Genomic DNA, 22,549 nt, shown 5'->3' with positions numbered 1-22,549 from the left:
CAAAGAAAAGTTGGGCCCCGACGGGCTTGGGCTCAAATGCAGAGCTCTAAAGTAAAATCTAAATTCAATTGTAGTAAAATTTAGACTACCACTAATATATTTTAACTCATTTCATTTTGTCTTTAAAGAAATACTAAAAGACTTTGGTTAAACAACCTTAATTTCAGGCAAAAATACTGACAGGCCTGTTCTTTGTATAGTTACATCCAGTTGTACAATTTGACATTTCTATTGCTATAACAATACAGCACTGTAAACCCTAAAGCTACTGTAAAACTGTGACCTTTACAGTGCAAATAATCACAAAAGCAATCATGCAAGTTCATTCAGTTCATTTCTATTGAAAATGCTTCAAGTGAAGTTTGAAAGGGTGAAGTTTTTTTTTTGCAATAAACATCATTCAACAAATGATGTCAGCTGACTTTATCTTGAATTAAACCTTCAAATCGTGTCACACAATGTCCCTGAAGCATTCAGATGGGAGTTGTTATGAGTACATTTTATTATTATGTTTGATTAAATGAAATGTGGAACAGTGCGGTGTGCTCTGCTCTGTCTCTGTTCTGTTCACCTTGAGTTTGTCTCAGGTGAGGCTTTTGAACAGCTCTTGGCTGAGCATGACAATACTAGACGACTGTGTGGTCAGACACTAATAAATTACATGAGTAAGACATTCTCTCTGCAGTGGTGTGGATTGCCCGAGCGGTTTCACTGCACTGGGAGCAGTGCATTTGTGTGTGTGTGTGTGTGTGTCTGAGGCTTCGTGTGATCTGTGACATGCTGTGTTGAACACAAGATTAACTAGGTGACACTGTGATAGCCAGGCATCGCGAAACACACAGGAGTCCTCTTTCAAAACAAGACTCTTCTTCCTTTACTCTCCCTCCCTCTTACTGCCATCATTCTGTATTCCTCCAATAAATTTGCATAAGAAATAAGATCTCATGAGTCATGCAGATGCTATTGATGACCAAAGAGAAATTTTTGGGGGGCACTAACATATCTGTATTGAAATATCCTCAAATGCTGTTTGGTGGCCTATATATATTGTTTACAAAGCTATGCAGTGAAAACTTTACAGCTGTTTTTTGTGCCTCAAAACAGAGCGTGAACTCATGCGGTGCCTATTTTCCTAGATGCCAGAGGCACAGCACGAGAAATAGACTTCAGTCAGCATGATAACTTTACGGCTAGTGTGTCAGATTACATTGCGAGAGGGTTTTTGCACGTATGCCTACATGCCATACTTACTGCTCATAAAATATGTATATGACATGCTACTACTACTCCTTTGCTTCTATATTTTACTGCATTAGTGTCAAATATCTACTGAATATGTGGTAAAGCAGCACTTCTGGCATGGTGTCTATGTAATGCTGCAGTTAAAACACACTTTAACTACTGTTAAACTTTAAACAAAGCAGCTTAAAGGTTCTTAAAGAAGTGCTTTAAAATATGCATTTTTGCTCGTTATTTTGACGTAATCTCACCCGAAGTTCAAAGAGGGGGTGGGAGTAACTCCACCCCTTTTGCAAAAACAGCCAATAGAGTTTTGTTTTATCGTTTTGCCAGTGAGAATGGTTGAAAATAAACTGTTGATCCATTAAGGTGGAACTGACAAACTACAAGCTTCACATGTTCATATCGGTTTTATATCTTCTAAACGCAAATTTTGTCACTGGTTTGGTGAACACTAGCTCATAGTGCTATCTTAAAAACCAACAATACTAATACTAACATCTAAAAAACGTTACTTTAATTTCATGGGACCTTTAAACAGCCACGAAGCTGGCTTAAATCCGCTGTGAAAAGATTCTTTTAGTTTTCTTTCATGTCTCTTTTAGTTTTGGTGATTCAGAGATGTCTAACAACTAGCCTGATCTCACAAGGAAACGTAACTATTTAATGTTTTGCCTGTTTAGTGGCTAATTCGTACAAATTTGTACAAGTTCAGTTGTATGAAAATGTAGGATTTTAAAAAGGCGTGGCAACCAACCCCAACTGTCACTGAACTGTAAAACATTTAAGCCAGTACAACAAAAAGAAAAAAACATATGTATCGTGTACTCAACTTTTTTCACTTTCTTCACCTTTAATTGTTAAGACAGTAGAGATTATAGACAGAAAAGCGTGGGGAGAGGAGTGTGGAGAGGGATCGGCAGATGACCTTAAGGCGGGAATTGAACTTGGGTCGCTAAGAACACCGGAGAGCAATGTGTTGTAATAAGCACAGTGTTTCCTCTAGGATTTTTTCCAGCTGTGGCGGCAGGCCTTTTTTTTACAGATCTACCAACTACCTGTGGCGTTATTTCAATGACAAATGTCTTGAGCGAAGTATTAGAAGTTGAGATCGCATTTATGTAATAGCCTACAGCATGCGGATCTCTTTGCTTGCGCGCCGATTTCCTCTGCTCATGCACAAAACTTCTTGCACGACCCCCAAATATAAGCCACTTCAAGACCGCGCAGATCTTCTTGTGCGCTCTCAAATAAACGCTGCTGAAGTGCGATTTAGTGCGTTTATGTAACGAGTATGTCTTCAGCATTTTTTAGATTTGCTGGGAATATTTATGAATGTCTCTAATAGACCTACAGAGCGATATTAATGCGTCCTGAAGAAAAGTGAAACAGCTATACGTCGTGTTTACTGGCGTCATGCATCACGCACCTGTCAGTCAGCCAGCCAGTCAGTCTGTCTGCACGTAACCTTAACAAGGAAAACAAATAATGCACAGCACTACTACGGTTACAGAAAAGTTTGCGCTGTTATAATTAACTTATCTTTTAATATGTTTTGGTGCGATTATTACCCGCTATTAAAAAAATGTGATGTTTTGAATGAGAAGCTGTGTAGCCGTGGTGGGATGAATTTTGTCATGGCGCCCCACCATGGAAGAATGAATGTAGCGGAAACCATGAAGCACTACACCATTGGTGCCGATGTGTACTAAACTTTTGGAAACATCAGTTGCACTGACCTAAAATGTCTGAAGTTGAGTGAGCAAAAAACTCTTTTGGAAATTGGTTCTAAGAAATAATACATTATTAGAATAAACAAACATAGTTCAATTGAAAAAAAAAAACTAAAACAGTGACAAATGTTAACAAAACATTATTAGACACAGAATTAGAAACAAGACAGGAGATAAAACAACAATACCAGTAAACATGACAAGGATCGAAAATGGCAGGACAAACAAAGAAAAATGCTTCGTAATGCTTCACATGTGAATCATGCCGTCCTGATTTTTATTTTTTTTTAATGTTTGTTTCTTCGCATAATGTATAATTTCTTAGTACCAATTTCCAAAAAAAATTTTGTTCACTCAAAAGTAGAGTAATAATAATAATAATAATTAATTATTATTAATTATTATTAACCCTGATCAAACACACCTGAACCAATTAATTAGGACCTGAACAGCACTTGATAATTACAGGCAGGTGTATTTGATATGGATTGCAACTGAAATCTGCAGTGAGGTCGATCTCCAGGAACAGGGTTGGTCACACCTGGTGTAGTGGTTAGTGCGTTACACATGGCTCTCTGTTCACAGCAACCCAAGTTCGATTCCCACCTTGAGGTCCTATGCTGATCCTTCCGCTCTCTCCTTTCACCACTCTTTCCTGTCTATATCCTTCACTGTCCTATAAATTAAAGGTGAAAAAATAAATGCTGAGTACACAAAAAAAAAACTAAAGGAAATAAGAATTATGTTTTTTTTTCAACTTTAGATATTCCAGTTCTGCAGACAAAGTTACAGAATAGTTCACACCAGAAAACAAATTATCTTATGTTAACCCGACTAAATGTTTTTTGTATTACTGACAAATAATTTTAGGTCAGTGCAGCTGATGTTTTCAAAAGCTGAGTAAACAAGAAAAAGCTAAATGAAATAAGGATTATTTTTTTTGTTGTTGTACTGGCTTTAAATGTTTTATAGTGTGGAGGATGAGCAAATCATACTAAATTGTAAAAGTGAAATTGTACAAATTCATACAAATTAGCCACTGAATCAAAAACTTACAAATTGCCAGGAGATAGTGTTGCTAACAACTCAGAGAAAGCCTAAGTGTTGTGAAAGTAGTAAGGAGGTGAATAATAGGAACTTGTGAGGGACTATTAGCATCAAGCAGGGTTGGAATTGTAACCCAAATGTTGCAGATTTGATCCCAGTACCATCAGGAGTTGACTAAAAGATCAGCACTCTTGATGATGGAAATAAATGGCTGCTCACTGCTACGTGGACACTACTCTATATGTGTGCACACGTGCATACATACATTTTATGTATGGGTCACCATACTTGAGCATCACTTCAATCATGCCATCTGTTTGTTATTTCAGGCCACTCAAATATGACTTTTTTGTCTTTGGTATCACATTTTCTGCCATCTTGCATCTTAAATAGTGATCATTATAAAATGACCTGTGTTCAAATGATTTGAACAATTGTTAAAGTGTTTTTCTTTTTGCTACGCTGACTATTTTGAACTATTGGACATTTTTAAAGAAACTAAGATAGAAATCAATGCTACATTATGTATTTCAAGACAAAAAAAAAGATCAACTTTTTTCCACCACAAGCAAGTCATTTTTGGAATTAGTGAGAAACAAATGGGGAGTAGAACCAGGATGTTCGAAAACAATAGCTTCGTCCCCCACCTGGAATTCAGGGAAATTAGAGAAAACGGCAGCCTGTAAAAACAGCAACCTGAAGGGTACGAGTAAAAAAGGCGAATATGTAGGGGGCGTATTGAAAGGAAGGCTAATATTCAGAAACAACAGGCAATGAAGGCAATATCTCATCATGGCCTGAGAGCACATGGTGGGACTCTTAAATGAGTCTTGATTGTACTGAGCAATTTGGAACTCAGCAGAGCACTCAATTAAGGCGAGCGATTAACAGCGGATCTGACTTGTCCTACTCCCTGTGATGTCACCGGTCTTGGAGTGTGGCAGCCATAGCAGGTGTCTGATTTGACCAAAGCACTGGCCGGCAGCTTATATCATTAATAAAGCCCGAGCCTCAACGTTTCAACACTGCAGTACACTCCATTTTAAGCCATTTTCTCCGCATGAGGCTTTCCTTTCTCCTGTTTTGCTTTTAAATGTAGTCCGACGAGAACCCATACTTCAAACCAACATGCCTCCTGAATTAATTTTGCGGTAGACATTTCTATGTGGCGCTGAATGGTACAATAATCTGACTGCATTTAAGGGGCCTTTTCAGAAAGGCAAAATGTGCCGTGATTTGGTCTCCAGTGGTCATTCTCGAGTAGATAAAGCTCTGCTCTTAAAGTTTAGCCAAAGTACAACTTTTCATTAGTCTAGTTAAGTTTACCATGTTTTTAAGCCACATTTGTCACCAACGGAAAAGCAGAAATGGTGCGTTTCTCTCGCCGACATAATCTCTGTGACAGAGCAGCTCTCGGTTCTCCTTTTGTGCAAGCTGCTCTAAAACCGTGTGTGTAATTGCGAGTGTGTGCCGTTCGCCGAGAGTCGACCAGCGTGCACTGTACCTCCTTCAAACGTCTTCCCAGTCAATGGAAAAACAAAGGTCAGGACTCTGGAAATGTCACTCAGTCCCTGGCTTGGCACTTAGAGGTCCAAGGGAACCCGGAGGGGGGGCTTGGCCTGGCTGCAGGTTCCGGGGGGACAGAATAATGTGTCACACGGCTGCCGCTGCTTCCTCTTCCCCTGGTGCTTGGGGGCAGGCAGAGAGGCACGGTGGGGGCTCATTGTTACACTGCCTTTTCCATCAGCTGTCAGGAGAGCAGGGGGCCCGGCTAAATGGGCACTCTAAAATACTGCACGCCGGGGAGTTGGCCCTCTCAAAAATATACAGTATACCTAGCGAGCGGAAAGGATAGATTTAAAGCTTTCATATTTAATCACAAAAATGACATTTATACATTATGCGTAATAGCACTCCTTGCGCACCCTCATTTTCACTTTTATCATATGTGCTTGTTTGTCAACACTTGCGTTTGGGGATAGGAACGCATACTGCGCCATTTCCAAGAACACTTGAACAAACACAATTATTACCCAGACGGGAATTTCAACTCTCTATTCAAAGTCTCAGGAAGCCATGCTGCGTTTTCCTTATATCCATACTGGATTACTATATTTGGATTTAACATTCGAAAGAGCTGCATAATAAGGGAGAATATAGCACCAGCGACCTGTTTACAACTGTCTTAATAGGCATTTACATCAATTAAAATTACAGGTGGATGCTGCTACATTCATGTGTGAATGAGTCTAAAACATTTTAAGCTTGTCCACTGGTGACCACTTCCGAAAACAGATCTCATCCAATTTTTTATAGAGTATTTATTTTTTTGAATGCATCTAAAGTAGGAATAGTAACTATTAATTGATAGTGATAGTCCTTTAAAGATTGTCACTCCAGTCTGACAGAAGACACACAGTCCTGTCCAAAGCTTACAAAAGTTGATTTTCATCATAGGTGTCCTTTAAACAGTTACATCTTATTGATGAATGTCATAAACGTGCATAGGTTTGAGGTACACACAGCTAAGGTTATTAAAAACTAAATTCCATCGACGCCAATAGCCTAGTGGTTAGTGCGTTGGCACATAGTGCAGAGGTGCTTATGACGACCCAAGTTTGATTCCTGGCTCAAGGTTTTTTGCTGATCCTTCCCCTATCTTTGCTCCCCACACTTTCCTGTCTGTACACCCACCCACCCTGTCTGTACCGACCTGCACCCACCCATACCACAAACCTATCAGGGATAGCCACTTCAAGAGCATTACAAAACATTACTGTATTTATTTTTTGACGCAAGTGCATAAGATCACCTAATATAAAGTGGAACCAAAACATCTAATAACATCTACTTGGAGAAACATTAATGTATGTAGATATATTCAAAGCTTAACACTTTGTAAACAGTAATACAGTGCTCAACATATGAGAATACACCCCCCACAAATCGATGTTTTAAATTCAGATGTTTAATAGGAAGCTCTACAATATTACATTTGTGCATATACATTAGATTAGTCAGTACTGAAGTCAAATCTGGAGCTTATCTAACAAAATAACTTACAATAAGGGTCCAAAAACTAGTACAGCCAAATGTATATGTCATAGAAAAATATTAAATACAAATTTAAAAATCAAGAGAAGCAAACCAATTGAAAAATTTTGTTGAGATTTTCATTCATTCATTCATTTTCTTTTTGGCTTAGTCCCTTTACTATTCCGGGGTCACCATAGCAGAATGAACCGCCAACTTATCCAGCTTATGTTTTTACGAAGCGGATGCCCTTCCAGCCGCAAGCCATCCCTGGGGAATAGTTGAGATTTTGTAATTGTAATTATTGTAATTATTTATTTTCTCAATATTTTACTTGAATTTAATTAGAAATTATAAAATTATTAATTATTGTATTATCTTTTAATTTCTAAATATGTTTGGTGACTAAAATATTATTTTAATACATAATGAAAACAAAATGCATTGCCTATATTCACTGAGAAATAGATACAAATATTCATTTTCAAAATGGGTTGTACTCAGTTATGCTGAGCACTGTATATAATACTCACATTTGCTTTTTTGTAAAATTTTCTTAGTCCCCTTACCAAGTTTTTCCTTTACCCAGTATAACATGCCATATTTAGCATATCATTAAAAGCAAATATTCTGTAAATAAGCATCACAACTCTGCATTTATTTTGGCCACTACTTCATACAACCTTTTAAGCTAGTTTTTTTATTTGAATAAATTACCTGCTATGATAAAATAACTAAAAAGAAGTTAAGTAAATGTTACTCATTAGCATATGTAATTATATTAGTACATGTGATCACCTATCACTCTTTAGTTAGAATACACATAACACATGCCATTATAAATCCCAATTTGACTAAATCTGTTCTATTTATGTTCAGATCTGATCATTGGTGTTTTATAAAAGCAACTCCTGCTCCACTAACATTTTAGGGCCTCAATCGTTTTGCTTGAGAATAACTGCAGGAAAGAAATACAGACTGTTTGGCTAAAGAGTGGAAATGAGTGAGAGAAACAGAGAAGGGAGCGAGAGAGCGAGAGCGAGAAGGAAGCTGATCAGATGATTATTTGAGCCGAGCAGGATAAGTGGTTGAAACGGAGCCGTGTTTGCCGCTGCGCTGCGGGTGATCAAGGTGAAGAAGGAGAAAAGGCCGTCCACGCCCCCGAGCACACCTGAGATTGCCTTACCTGCCGTCTCTCAAGCGTCATACTGGGAGCGTAGAAACCCGAGTGCCGCCACCACAAGAAATCTGGCCGTCAGTCAAGTGCTTTTGTTTGCAGTTCTGCGAACAGGCCGGATCAGGTTTCTCTGCTCCAGAAACAAGGAACCTAACCAGAGGAACACCGTCAACACAACTACAAATGTACCCAGACTAAATCATTTGCCAGATCCATTTCTGGAAACTCAAATGTATTTTTCGTATTAATTTTGCCTGTATCAATGTCAGCGGCATCTTACTTTCAAATCTTTATTTCAAATTTGCACTTTAAACTATTTAAAACAGCTTTGTGATGAGAATGATGGGGCAACAAGATATCACAATGTTTTGCTTTCACAGTATGAATTAGTGCTCAACACAATCCTGAGATTCAAAAACAATGTCATGGACACAATAATGTCAGGAATAATGTCAGAGGTTTTAGATAATATGAATATTTAATTGTCTACAACTCTTCAGAAAATTCTTTTAAATCTAATTGCAAAATCAACTCAGATTCAATTGTATTTTATTTGACTCATGTTTCTGTGTAGGCTTTAAAAGGTCTTCACAATAGTATTGTGTTCTACAGTCCTGCCCATGTAAAATGACTTATTCTTTCTGTTCTAATGTTTTTTGTTGTTGTTTTTTTTGTCTTGATTTTGTGATTCTTAAATCCAAACAAAATTATTTTGACTACACAAGTCCAACATCTTGATATTGGTCCTAAATTCCATTCATAATGGTCTTAAAAAGGTCTTGACCAAATGCAAGGTGATTTATAGCCCATTTTGAGGGATGTAAACTATAACAACGGCCTCAACGTATTTCCTGTGTTACATTAATAATTTCTATATGGCTTCCGGGAATCCAAAAAAGAGCCACACATTGATAAATAACCGTATGATAGCTGTTTTAACATAAAGATATGATTGAATTGCCTCTTGTTTCAGTTATGAAATGGTTTGATAAAAGAAATGTTTGTTTGCCAATGACCACATTGAAACATGTTGTGCATGAGACTAAACTGGCATCTAAATGCTGAAAGACATTACCAAAGACACTTGACATTTCTGTAATTATCCCATTAGGAAACAGCTGGACACATGAGGCCAGAAAGCAGGAGTAAACGATAAGCGAAAAACCCAGTAGAAGAAGGCTGGAGCGAGTGAGCTAGCAATGGAAAGGAAGCATCTGATGTAACAGGACACTGTAAGCAGGCAAGTGAAAGCCTCCTCCTTTCCTCCTTCAGGGATAATTGTTGTTTAGATATACTTTTACCCGTGTCTCACTCTCAGGTCGTGTTTATACAACTTGTTATTGTGGTTTTCTCTTTGCCTTTTCTCCCTCTTTTCCCTCTCCATTTTCCTCCTCTTCTTTGTACTTTCTTGCTAGGGGAAAATCTGCAAGGCTTGCTCATCGGTGCCAGCAACAGTTAATCCTTTTCCAAAGCACCTTAACTATGCTGGGAATTCTGCAGATGCTAAATAAAACAACGGGAACAACCATGCACTTAACACCAGCTCACGCTGGCAAGAGAGCCTGTGTCTTCAGATGCTGCGTTTTTTTTTTTCCTAAGTAGTTCAAAACAATCTGCTGTTGTGTGATAACTGTGTGTTTCTCTTGAGTGAGCGGGTAGCAGGGCTGTTCTGGGTTCAGCAGCACCGCCTCTAATCCCATTATGGCCGTTCACCTCAGATTACATAAAATAAATCAGCAAATATGCGAGGAGGAAATAAGATGTTTCTCTGCATTAGTTGACCAAAAGTGTCAAGCATTGACTGTCTCCTTATCAAGCAGGTTTGTGTGTGTTTTATATCAGGTTCTGGATTTTTCCATTTGTTTAATTAATTAATAATTAATATATTTATACATTACAATCAGTGGGTAATTATATAGGTCATGCCACTCATTTTATTAACATTTCCTAAGCATAAATATTATATTTAGCTTTTTTTTTTTCAGAAAACACTCAAATATCATTCCACATGACAATAGTTTGTATCTAAAAATATTAAGAGTCATTTGATTAAATATTCAAAAATCACAATGGAGCTACAACAACTCGTTTTAAATCTTCATATCAATAAGCTTTATTTATTTGTTACCAGGAAGTTTTTAATAAAAGTAAACTTAAGTATGATCACTTTTAAAGTACATGCATATATATAAAGTGCATGTAGGCCACAATAATTTCATTTTTACATTGAACCATACTGTTGGTGGCTGCTTATGCTCCATTGGCTTTCATTTTAACATCATTGTTGGTGGTTTTCCCTGTTGGCAAGAGGGCAAATTTGTCATTTCTACTGTTGATCATCAGTTGGCACCATTAACTCTTTAGATAGGCCTGTGCAAACAAAAACAAAAAAAACTTGTTTTTCTGGATTTTATAGGGAGTATAACAGCAAATTAAAGTGTGAGTAAGAGAGTAAAAGTGACCTTTGCACACTTACTTTGACGTGTCTGAGAAAATCAAAATATGCATCTCAGCTCTCAGAACTACATGGAATAAACAAAAACAAAGACTGTGTTTATGCACCATCAAATGTGGTTACAACGGAAGTCAATGGGGCAAAAACAGCCACCAACAGTTAATTAGGGAGAATTTTTTTTTTTAATCTAACAATGCATCAAAGCTAATGTTGTTACTAATTGTTCACGTGTCCAAGAGTGTGATAAAAAAAATCCAGTCCACAATTAATTTTTATATTGAAAATACGTTATTTTGTGTATGTTTTTACTAAATCAGTGTCACCATTTATGAACTTGGCAATTAAAGAGTTCAAATCCTGTCATTTTTCTAAACAATTTAGTAGTTTTGATCAGGACTGAGGTTGATTAACATGCAAAAAGTATGTGAAAAAATATTAATCTGATGCATTTTTACAGCATTTTAATTCAGTGGATGTTTTGTACACACAAACACAGCTATTTTATGAGGTCAGTCCAGAGTTGGGCTGAACGGTAACACTTTACAATAAGGTTGATTAGTTAATGCATTTACTAACATGAACTAATCATGAACAACACATGTGCAGCATTTATTAATCAAAATTTAACATTTACTAATGCATGCATTAACATTCAAGTCCATGCTTGTTAACATTAGTTAATGCTCCATGAGTTAACATGAACTAACAAAGAACTAGTGTATTTTCATTAAGTAATGTTAACTAACATGAACAAATACAGCAGTAGATGTATTGTTCATTGTTTGTTCATGTTAGTAAATGCATTAATTAACATTAACTAATGAACCTTATTGTAAAGTGTGACCGGCTGAACAATATATAGTTCAATTCATCAATATCGCAATGAGAGTATCTGCAGTAGTCACATCGAAGGATCTGAATATTTTTAAATAGTACTGGATAAAATTATTTATACAATGATGACCATGTTATTTAACATTTGATTGTTCAATATCTATATTTAAATACTGTTAGACTTCCTAGAAAGGCAAGGATGCCTAAACTTTTTCATATGAAGGGCCAAAAACCAAATATAATTAATAGCCGTGGGCCAAAGAAAAATATGCCAAATTATTTTACATTAAAGTTGCCATGGGTAATTTTCTAATTCATTTCATAATATTTCAAAATAAATAGAAAACATAACTTATTAACATATTAAATAATGCAATAGAACTTTTACACGGTTGCAATACAATCAGAAAAGTTTATAACACAGTGACATTCAATGCTGAACACACAAGCAGAGTCTGCAGAATCTGCCTCTATCCGTCTATCCGTCTATCAGTATGTACATTTTAAATTAAATCTGATATGAATTGAAACATTTAATTTCACTTATCTTTTTGTAGCTTAACAATACAACAAACAAATAAAAGGTTCAATTAAATTATGAATTTACAACCTCTAAACCATCCCCATCATTCTCCCTCTCAGATTGAATGGCGGGCTAAATAAAAGGTTGCCAAAGGCCAACTTGGTAGTTTGGGCATTTCTGCATGATTATTTTTTATCTTTTACTTTTGCTTTGTCGTATTTATATATGCTTGTAATTGATCATATTTTATGCAGACACTGCGTTGAAAAAGTCTTGATCCCCCCAGTCGATCTAAATGAATGTAATATTCCCAAATAGAGCTATTTAAATCATCTACTGAAATTATATTCACATAGCAATATATATAAATATGTATATATGGGTTGACTATTGCGATATACAGTTGAAGTCAGAATTATTAGCCCCCTTGTATTATAAGCTCTCTGTTTATTTTTTCCCCAATTTCTGTTTTACAGAAAGAAGGTTTTTTTTCAACACATTTCTAAGCTTAATAGTTTTAATAACTCATTTCTAATAACTGATTTATTTGATCTTTTCCATGATGACAGTAAATAATGTTTTACTAGATATTTTTCAAGACACTTCTATACAGCTTAAAAGTGACATTTAAAGGCTTAATTAGGTTAATTAGGGTAACTATGCAGGTTAGGGTATTAGGCAAGTTATTGTATAACGATGGTTTGTTCTGTAGACTATAGAAAAAAATTGCTTAAAGGGATTAATAATTTTGTCCTTAAAATTGTGTTTAAAAAATGTTAAACTACTTTTATTCGAGCCAAAATAAAACAAATAAGACTTTCTCCAGAAGAAAAAACATTATCAGACAAACTGTGAAATTTCTTTGCTCTGTTAAACATCATTTGGGAAATATTTAAAAAAGAAAACAAAATTTTAAGGGGGGCTAATAATTCTGATTTCAACTGTATGTGTGTGTGTGTGTGTGTGTGTGTGTGTGTGTGTGTGTGTGTGTGTGTGTGTGTGTGTGTATATATATATATATATATATATATATATATATATATATACATATATACATACACACACACACACACACACACACAATCCAATACCGTGCACCACTATATCCCATACAGTAAAAGACAAAATGTTAAGGTAACTCAAACCGTTTGAGGAGACTGATTGCAACAAACCATTTAAGTTCAAAAACATATCCTAATGAGTATTGTGAACTTAATCTATTTGAGTAAATAAATCAATTTGGAGCACAGTAAAACCCAATAAATGAAGAGAACTCAAACCTACTGTACTGTAAAACCTAATAAGTTAATACAACTCAAACCATTTGAGGAAGTTAATTGCAACAAACCATTTGAGTTTAAAAAAATTAATCTATAGGAGTACTGTGAACTTACTCCATTTAAGTTGAAGTAATGAGGTATTTAATTAACTCTTTACCTTCAACAATGAGTTCAAAACTCTTATGAAATGACTAGAATTAACTTTCAGTCAATTTTAAGTTAACTACATTTATTAAAGTTGACTGTTGGGTTTTACAGTGTAGATGTAATGATTTGTTTACTAACTGACTATACAGACTGTTTTATCTCATCTCCCTACCCCAACTCTACCTCTAAATCCAAAACTCACAGGAAACAATCTGTTTTGAACAATCTGAAACAAGTCAGTTCTTGAATCTGTTATGGTTATCAGCTGAAGAACTATTCATTTTGTCTGCTGAAACGATATGTTAAGAAAATAGATTATAACTTTTGTGTAGTTGTGTTGTTACTAGTAACATAGCAGTCAGTTGTCCTCAGAAATTAAATGTGTGTTCCGCCAATAAGAAAATAACGGATTTTATTGTGATCAGATGTACCTGAACAGCCCCACCGTTTTATCAATACAAATTTAGAAATGTTCTCCTTTTTTTTCTTCGCTCTGAAAGGACGTGAGTCTCTTTCGCACCCCTGAAATGCAAGCGTCAATCAGTAGTGTTGTTTTGAGATCAATATGATTTGGTGAACTCTCCGGGTTGGAAAAAGAGATGGCAGGAACAGGTGTAGTTTCAATACAGCGCTCATTATCCTTGAGTGATGACCTTCAGTGGCGTATACTGTACTCTCTGTAATCATCCTTCGCTCTCCATCTCTTTCTCTAAATGCTAACTGGAGCCTTTCAAAGCGGCCAGTGAAAGGCAAAATTGGCCTATTGAAGAAGTTTATTAGAAATTGATCTACTCTTTTCAGCTCGCGCACGAGCCGGGGGACTTCGAAAACTTGTGCGGACATGACACGATCACTACATGCTGGCATTCAGACTATGGTCCAGCTTTATTTCAGATGTTTTATAATGGCGAGGTCAGAGAAGCGAGACCTGAAGAGTCATATAGCTTGTATGCTGTTAATTATGGTAATGTGCTAACTGATTGATTTGGCTGTTGGGTTTATTACTGTGTGCTTTGGTTTTTGTGTGTCCAGTCTCTGGTGCTGAGCCATATTGATGTTTATAGTGAAGTATGTTCATCAACAATGTGCTCAAGGTTATCTCATAGTGAGCTCTGCCAAAGTTGTGCATGCAACTGTTAAACTTCAGGGAGCAAGAAAAGAGATGCTGAAGAAAGAAAGCATGACTTCATCTGGGGAAATAAAAACATATTGGTCTTTGCCCCTTGCAAATAAACTTTATGAAACTTTCTATGTTTTATGTTGGTAGAAATATGCTTTTATTGAAGATGGATGTTTAAATTGACAGAAAAAATAATTAATGTGAGTTTTATAATGCTACAAAGGTTTTTGTTTTAAATAAGGTATCTTATTTGGAACTTCTGTTTATTAAAGAATCCTGGATAATATGTATAAAGGTTTAAAATATGTATAAAATTCTTTGTTTTTAGCATTGAGAATAATAAGAAATGTTCTGGAGCATAAAATCATATTATAATGATTTATGAAAGCGCATGGGATAGTGAAGAGTGGAGAAATGATGCCCTCACAGAAATAAATAACTTTTACAAAGCAGAAGAAATTATTTAAAGTTCTAAAAATAACTCAAATTATTACAATTTACTGTATTTAGGAGCAAATAAATGCAGATTTGTTGATCATCTATTAAACACATTAAAATAATCTGAAGACAAACTTATGAAAAACACAGTATTTAGCAGGGATGCACGTATAAAATATTTTGGGCCCAGGTAAAATTTTGACAAAAATATGGACTCTGATAGTGATAGTAATACTGATATTTGTCATTTGTTCACTTATTTGCAGATTTGACATGAAAATGACACTACACTTATTTGTTTTCTGATAACTATACTTGTTTCTAGTTTTAAGCACAAACTCACTTTTGATATCTTTTTTCTTTTTGTTTCTCCAATAAATGTATCCTGATTTGGGGTTGACACACACACACACACACACTGGCCACTTTATTAGGTAAACCTATCCAACTGCTCGTTAACGCAAATTTCTAACCAGCCAATGACATGGCAGCAACTGAATGCATTTAGGCATGTAGACATGGTCAAGACGATCTGCTACAGTTCAAACTGAGCATCAGAATGGGGAAGAAACTTCTGATCTACTAGAATTTTCATGCATAATCATAGGGTTTACAGAGAATGGTCCAACAAAGAGAAAATATCCAGTGATCCACAAGTTCTGTGGGCGCAAATGACTTGTTGATGCCAGAGGAGAATGGCCAGACTGGTTTCAGCTGATAGACAGGAAACAGCAACTTAAACAGTAAACACTCGCTACAACCGAGGTATGCAGAAGATCATTTCTGAATGCACAACACGTCCAACCTTGAGGTGTATGGGCTACAGTAGCAGAAGACCACAGCGGGTGCTACTCCTGTAAGCTAAGAACAGGAAACTGAGGCTACGTTTGGCACAGGCTCACCAAAATTGGACATTAGAAGACTGGAAGATCTAGAAGATCTCGATTTCTGCTGTGACATTCAGATGGTCGGGTCAGAATTTGGCAACAACAACATAAAAGCATGGATCCATCCTGCAAGGCTGGTTCAGGCTGGTGGCGGTGGTGTAATGGTGTGGGCGATATTTTTTTGGCACGCTTTGGCCCATTTGCACCATTTGAGCATCGTGTCAATGCCACAGCCTACCTGATAATTTTGCTGACCATGTCCATCTCTTTATAACCACAATATACCAATCTTCTGATGGCTACTTCCAGCAGGATAGCGAGCCATGTCATAAAGTGTGAATCATCTCAGACTGGTTTCTTGAACATGGCAATGAGTTCACTGCACTCAAATGGCCTCCACAGTCACCAGGTCTCAATCTAATAGAGCACATTTGTGATGTGGTGGAGGACTTAAATGATAAAAAATGCCGACAAATCTGCAGCAACTGTATGATGCTATCATGTCAAAATGGACCAAATTCTCTGAGGAATATTTAGGTACCTTGTTGAATCTATGCCAGAGATGTCTAAACTCAGTCCTGGAGGGCCAGTGTCCTGCTGAGTGTAACTCCAACTTGCTTCAATCAACACACCTGCCAGGAAGTTTTTAGTATATCAAGCAAGAGCTTGATTAGCTGGTTCAGGTGTGTTTGATTAGGGTTGGTGCTAAACTCTCCAGGACACCGGCCCTCCAGGACCGAGTTTGGACACCCCTGATCTATGCCATGTAGGATTAAGGCAGTTCTGATGGCAAAACGGGGACCAATCTAGTTTTAGTAAGGTGTACCTAATAAAGTGGCTGGTGAGTGTTTTAAAGTAATGACCAACATGCTGATGATTTTAAATTAATTTAAAAAAAACTTGCTCCTCGCTAATAATTTAATCAGCAGTCAATATACTGTTGCATCTTCAGCATTTACCTTAAAAGACATTATTTGGATTCAAATTGACCAGAGTTTCAGCCACACAAAAGTGTCAGTATCTAAAGCCACTGTTACAAATGGACCCTCTTTAGCTGTGATTTTGCTTATCATCAAACAATATATTTCCGTGAGCCGGGTGAAAAGGATCCAGTGTCCATGGTGCTGTTATTGTAATCTGGTCCATCTAAACGGCTGCGTGTGTTGATCACTCACTGTAAGCGGAGTCAAAGGTCATGTGCTATAAGAGCTATCAGTGACATCCAGAGGAAACCGAGCCGCTGTTTCTTATGGTCACCCACTGACCCCTCATTAACCTAATCTCCTCCACCTAAAAATAATCACCAAACCCTGTGTGTCTGAGAGACAAAATGCCAACGGATTGCTGTTTGCGTCTGTGTGTTGCGCGCACTAAAAGATTTCTCGCCTAACAGTGTAAAAGGATTGGCTTTTTTGGCAGAGGTCTCGGGTTTTGGCTCTGCGCCTCACAGAGAAATGGCAGCTTTTCCACAGCCCCGCAGAGAAATACTGCCACATTTGAAACAGAGGAGACACAGCCGTTTAAAACAGTCCATCAGCCATAAAGTCATCTTTGTGTTTAAGGTTACTCTTCAGAGAAACTGCATTATTTAGTTTTTTTTTTCTTCCTCCAAACACATTAAAGTTGCAGGGTCAGAGTTATTGCTCACACTTAAGAAGAGCTGACTGAGATGTTCATGAATCACCGCTGTCATAATAGCTCATACTGGGCAGCTCTTGCTGTTTGGCCACAGCACATGTGTGTTTAGTGTGGCAAATTATTCTGAAGATCAATTATCCACTATTATTATTTTTAGGATCTCAATATAAAGTACAGCGAAGATAAAAGAATTCCACTGTTTTTTTTAAATGCCTGTTTTTAAATGGCTGTTTTAATTTATTCCTATTAAAAACTGTGCTTACTTCACGGTTAAAGGCTTAAAATTCAATTTCACCCATGTGATTTGCTTTATACGTGTGAAACATTGCTTTTACATTTTCACAGCCTCTCACTTTTAACTTGTTTTCTTCTTAGCTGGCTCTTTGTTAGTACAAATAAAGATATAAGGTTTCATCACTATTTGCTCACACTTGAATGGTTCTAAACTTTTATGATTTCTTTTAAATACAAAACAAGATATTCTAAAGAATGTTGGCAAAAAGCAACCATTGACAAAAATATGAACAAAGAATACAATGCAAGTCAATGGTTGCCGCTATACAACATTCTTGAGAATGTCTATTGTGTTCAACTGAAGAACGTTACGTTCTTCTAGAACGATAGAGCTTGGAACAAGTGGAGGACGAGTAAATGTTGACAGAAACTTATACCTAAACCTAACCACTCTACAGAAACCAACTTACATAGGAGTAATCAGTAGTAAATTGCAAGTTTGTTGAAATACAATCATTCATTTAGGAACAATGGGAGGAGTGTTTATACAGAACATGGATGCTCAAAAAATGTAGACATATTTTAATTTAAAATTGTACACAGACTTTATACGTATAAAAATGAGCCACATAAAATCTTTCCTGAGGCTAAGCCTGAATGTAATAAATGCAAAGCTGCAGAAAGTACACTGATACTCTTAGTATACTTTTAGTAAATTGCAGTTATTGGAATATTACTATATAGCTGACATGCTTTCAAGTGTATAAAAAAAGGGTTTGTTCCAGATCTAAAGCATGCTTCATTGGGAGTTACTTATGAACCTTCAATGAAAACCTATACTAAATAACCTGATAATACCTGATAGTATGAAAACTCATATCAAACCCTGTGTATCATAATCTTTTTATTTATTTATTTACAATATACATTTCAGTTGACTTATTTATATTTTTTAGTTTGTCATGTGACCTAAAACTTGTGACCTTATTTGACTGATTAATATTATTCTTCGCTGACAACATATCCCTGAATTCTTTACAAGTTTTACCTCTGTACATATGATTTCCACGGTTCTTTCATTCTTAGACTGTGTACTTTAAGGTGTGTGCTTTACTACAAAGTAAACATTGCTTTTGTAGCTTACATGTAAAATGTAAATCAAATATATTTTAATCTTGTAACTTTTCTAAATTGTGTTTTAACATGCATCAAATAAAGAAAATATGGGCTAATATAGGCAAAGTATTTGCAGAAATTCACTTAATTTAGTAAACTAACAAGCTCTAGACACCAAATATATTTCATAGTGTGATGCAATGACAATCTGTGCTGTTTATCTGATGTCTTTCCATGGCTAAAAAAATGGCTGTTCTTTGTGCTATAACTACTAGTAAAGAGGATTAATCCAGTTCATCTGAGCTCTGCTCTCCACTCAAAAAAAGTGTCAATTTCATGATAAAATAGGCAGAATTTAAAAAATTTTGCTTAGTTTGTTATCAAAAGTAACAACACAATGTTTCTTGCCGTTATTGGACAGGTTACTCATTATATATAAAGTGAAGATTTACTTAAAATACGAAACCTTTTAGGTAAAAGCCTGGTCTTTGGGTTCACGAATTGTATTGATTTGTTAAAATGATGATGTATAAAACTAAATGTTGAAATTAAGCTTTGCGTCTGCAGTAGTTAAAACAACCGTGTATTTACATAAACATGCTGAACCAAAAGACCCAACAAAACAAATACAACCAAGTGATAATTATAATATTTTCTTTAATGTTTTGAATAATTATCTATTTGCTGACAAATGTATAAAACCCTAGTGGTTTGGAGGATAGTGCCAAAGTATAAAGATTTAAAATGACAACTAATAACTTATACACTGTGATCCTTAAATAGAGTCTTTTAAAATGTCATCCAATGATTCTTGTTATAAATAATATGCCTGATTATATATCCACTATCTTGTGTAAAAATGTATGATGGTCATAATCTATTGCTTAGGGAAGTAATGACATTAAGCAGGGCGTATTTTAATGATCGATAAGCAAACAAATAAATAAAGCATGAAAGCCCCATTTGTTTTTGAACTAAATATATCCTTATGTGTGTGTATCTATACGAGTGTGTGCGTTCATTCTGATTTACCCAAGACTTGAGCTCTCTCCTAATGTGTTTTTAAGTACTACAGTAAAGTAACCACTACGGCAAAAAAAAAAACGTCTTTGTAAATGAACGCAGGGAGTCCATCTGTATGTAAGAACTGAAACAATTAGAGAGAAAGCTGCTTATTATTCACAATATGAGTGCAAGCTTACTCACACCAGGAGCTTGTCACTGCAGATCACAAACTAACCGCAAACACGCACTCAAAACCAGTCAAATCTATATGTTCTGTACGCAGCAGCTCTGTCCAAGCGCTATATAAATGCATTCATTCACTGATTTAGAAGGACAACATGTACTGATGCCTGCAAAAAAAAAAAAAAAAAAAAAAAAAACTAAAGGAAATCGTCAGAAACAACTTGACTACATTTGAGGCATAGTAAGTTGGAACTGAATGTTGATCTGAGCCAAACAGACCATGCATTCAGTGGTAAACATGAAAGATGCACTGAAGCAAGTCTTTTCAGACAGGAAAAATTATGCGCCAAAATTCTGCCAGGAACCTATGCATGCATAAAAGTGAGTCTGCATGTACCACTAAAAAGAATTGGGAAGAGTGAGAGACAGAGGAACAGACAGCATTTATGAGGCAGACAAAAGAGGACACAGAAACGGGAAGCAAGTTGCAGAGTGAGAGCACCCAGTGCCGTGAAAACGTGGCAAAAAGCCCCGTCCCATTACAATGTCATTTCAGCCCGGCACAGTCTTTAAGTAATAACACTCAGTGGGGTGTGTCATTATCAGCTGTAACCCTGCTGCCCCCAATCCGTCACGCAGCCCTCAGGGCAGCTACTTCAACTGTCAGCCACTGTCCACGCGGACTCCATCCACTCCTACAGATCCAAACTGCGCCACTCAACACGCTCCCATATCCCTGCTTGTCTTTATTTAAAAAAAAGGGGGGGCCCATACAGCCAAGAGCAACAAAATCAATGACCAATCCATAAACATCAACTTCTTTTATTGTTGTTTCTTTCTGTCTCTCTCTCCCTCTTTCAGATGTAAAAGCAACACAATCAGACACAGTCAAAGTTTATCCCATCAGAAAATACAGAAGCACAGTGGGACTCCAGCAGCGATAAAACACAAACAATTCTCAGGCCTATTTTCTGACCCCTGCTGAGAGGAAGGGCACCTTGTGAGATGGGTCAAACTAGATGCGAGGAAAAAGTAATTTACAGTTAAAGTTGTCATTCTTTTTGTAGATGCGCGAGAAGTTGTTTTGGAGGAGCATATTTGATCTCAGGCTGAGAAATGGGAGAAAGCCAAATGAAAACAGAAAAAACAAAGACTGATCAGAGGTAGATAAATAGGCTTCTGAAATTGCATATAAAAATCGTACTCCAAATCTTTATGTCAGAATAAACAACTTCTTGATTTTCTTTGTGATAAATTACCTATTATGCGCTAATCGTTATCTTTTGTGTTTACATCTTTAGCTCACAATATTAGCTATGACAAGCAGGGCTAGTTAACATATTTATAGGCTTTCCTGCATTTGTCCAAGAAATGCTGCATTCATTTTCACCATCAGTTTATCTTTTTGACCAAATAAATGTATCTTTTTGTAAGTGTTTACTTCATCAGAAAGGTATGAAACTGGTACATAAAAGTTTTGTCACTTGCTGTGTAAGAAGTATGTAGGAGGGGGAATCATGTATATGATGCAAAAAACATAAATGATCCTGAAATAAAACAATAGTCACTCTTGTGTTCTTCACAATCAGAAATGACACAATAAAATAACTTATTTTGGAAATGTTTGGTTCTCCAAAACTAAATTTTACTAAAAACTACTTTTGTTTAAGATATCAACCTCAAATTTGAGATATCAATCTCTGTCTTGGAGTAAAACGTTTTTTGGGAAAAAATATGTATTTTAAATCAGATTTGACAATGATAATTCTGTGTATTGTTTATAACAATCAGCGTTTTATTTAACTTTTTAAAAAACATGTTTCCCCATCAGTATGATCTACCACAGCGTGTCTGCTGGGTCTTACGAAGTCTTTTACATTTCATAAGCTTTAAAAGCTGCTCAATCAGTACAACCAACAATCCATTTAATACAAAAGTTTACCAAAAGTTAATTTTTTTCTAAATTAACAAGTTTTGCTCGATTATATTTCTTACAATGACATTTGTTTGTATATATGGGTTTGAAATTTAATGGGGCAAGTAAACATTTTCCACTAGTCATTATAAAAAACCCTTAGTGTTTTTTTTTTCTTTAAGTCTTAAATTACATTCATAAACCTGCTGAAACCATGTACCAAGTACCTTTAAAAGACATAAAACGTAAATCTGTGTTGCAAAACATCTACAACAAAAGATGTATATTTTTTTTTACCTTGGACATTTCGTTTTCAGGTCTATGCTCAAACGTTAAGAGGTGTACATATCATTAAATCCCCTTAAAAAAAAAACAAGATAATAAAAATCCGTCATTTTTGGTAGCACCAAAAGGTTAAACTTGATCAAGCCATGCGAAACTTTTATGTGAAGTCATGCTAAAAAAAAGTACATTTATATAATTCAATTATTTTTAATATTTTAACATGTATAGCTCTTGAAATAGACCAACAGAGAACATGCGGG

General features: G+C 36.0%; 1 long non-coding RNA gene across 2 annotated transcripts in view; it reads right to left on the bottom strand.

The window, feature by feature from the left end:
- LOC147842346 (uncharacterized) overlaps positions 1–8,379 on the bottom strand; it is a 55,347-nt gene extending 46,968 nt beyond the window's left edge. The window contains exons 1-2 of one of the 2 annotated variants that reach the window (XR_015499374.1): positions 8,239–8,379; positions 3,579–3,648 (exon numbers count right to left, since the gene is read on the bottom strand). This is a non-coding gene — a long non-coding RNA (uncharacterized LOC147842346). Of the gene's footprint in view, positions 1–3,578; positions 3,651–8,238 lie in introns of those variants that run through there. The other variant, XR_015499375.1, reaches the window with a different exon arrangement.
- Positions 8,380–22,549: the final 14,170 nt, after the last annotated feature.

This window comes from Danio rerio, chromosome 9 (assembly GCF_052040795.2).
Source record: "Danio rerio strain M-AB ecotype USA chromosome 9, GRCz13ab, whole genome shotgun sequence".
NCBI classification, from domain to species: domain Eukaryota; kingdom Metazoa; phylum Chordata; class Actinopteri; order Cypriniformes; family Danionidae; genus Danio; species Danio rerio.
The sequence above is the reverse complement of the archived record's forward strand: the minus strand, read 5'-3'. Positions and strand labels throughout refer to the sequence as shown.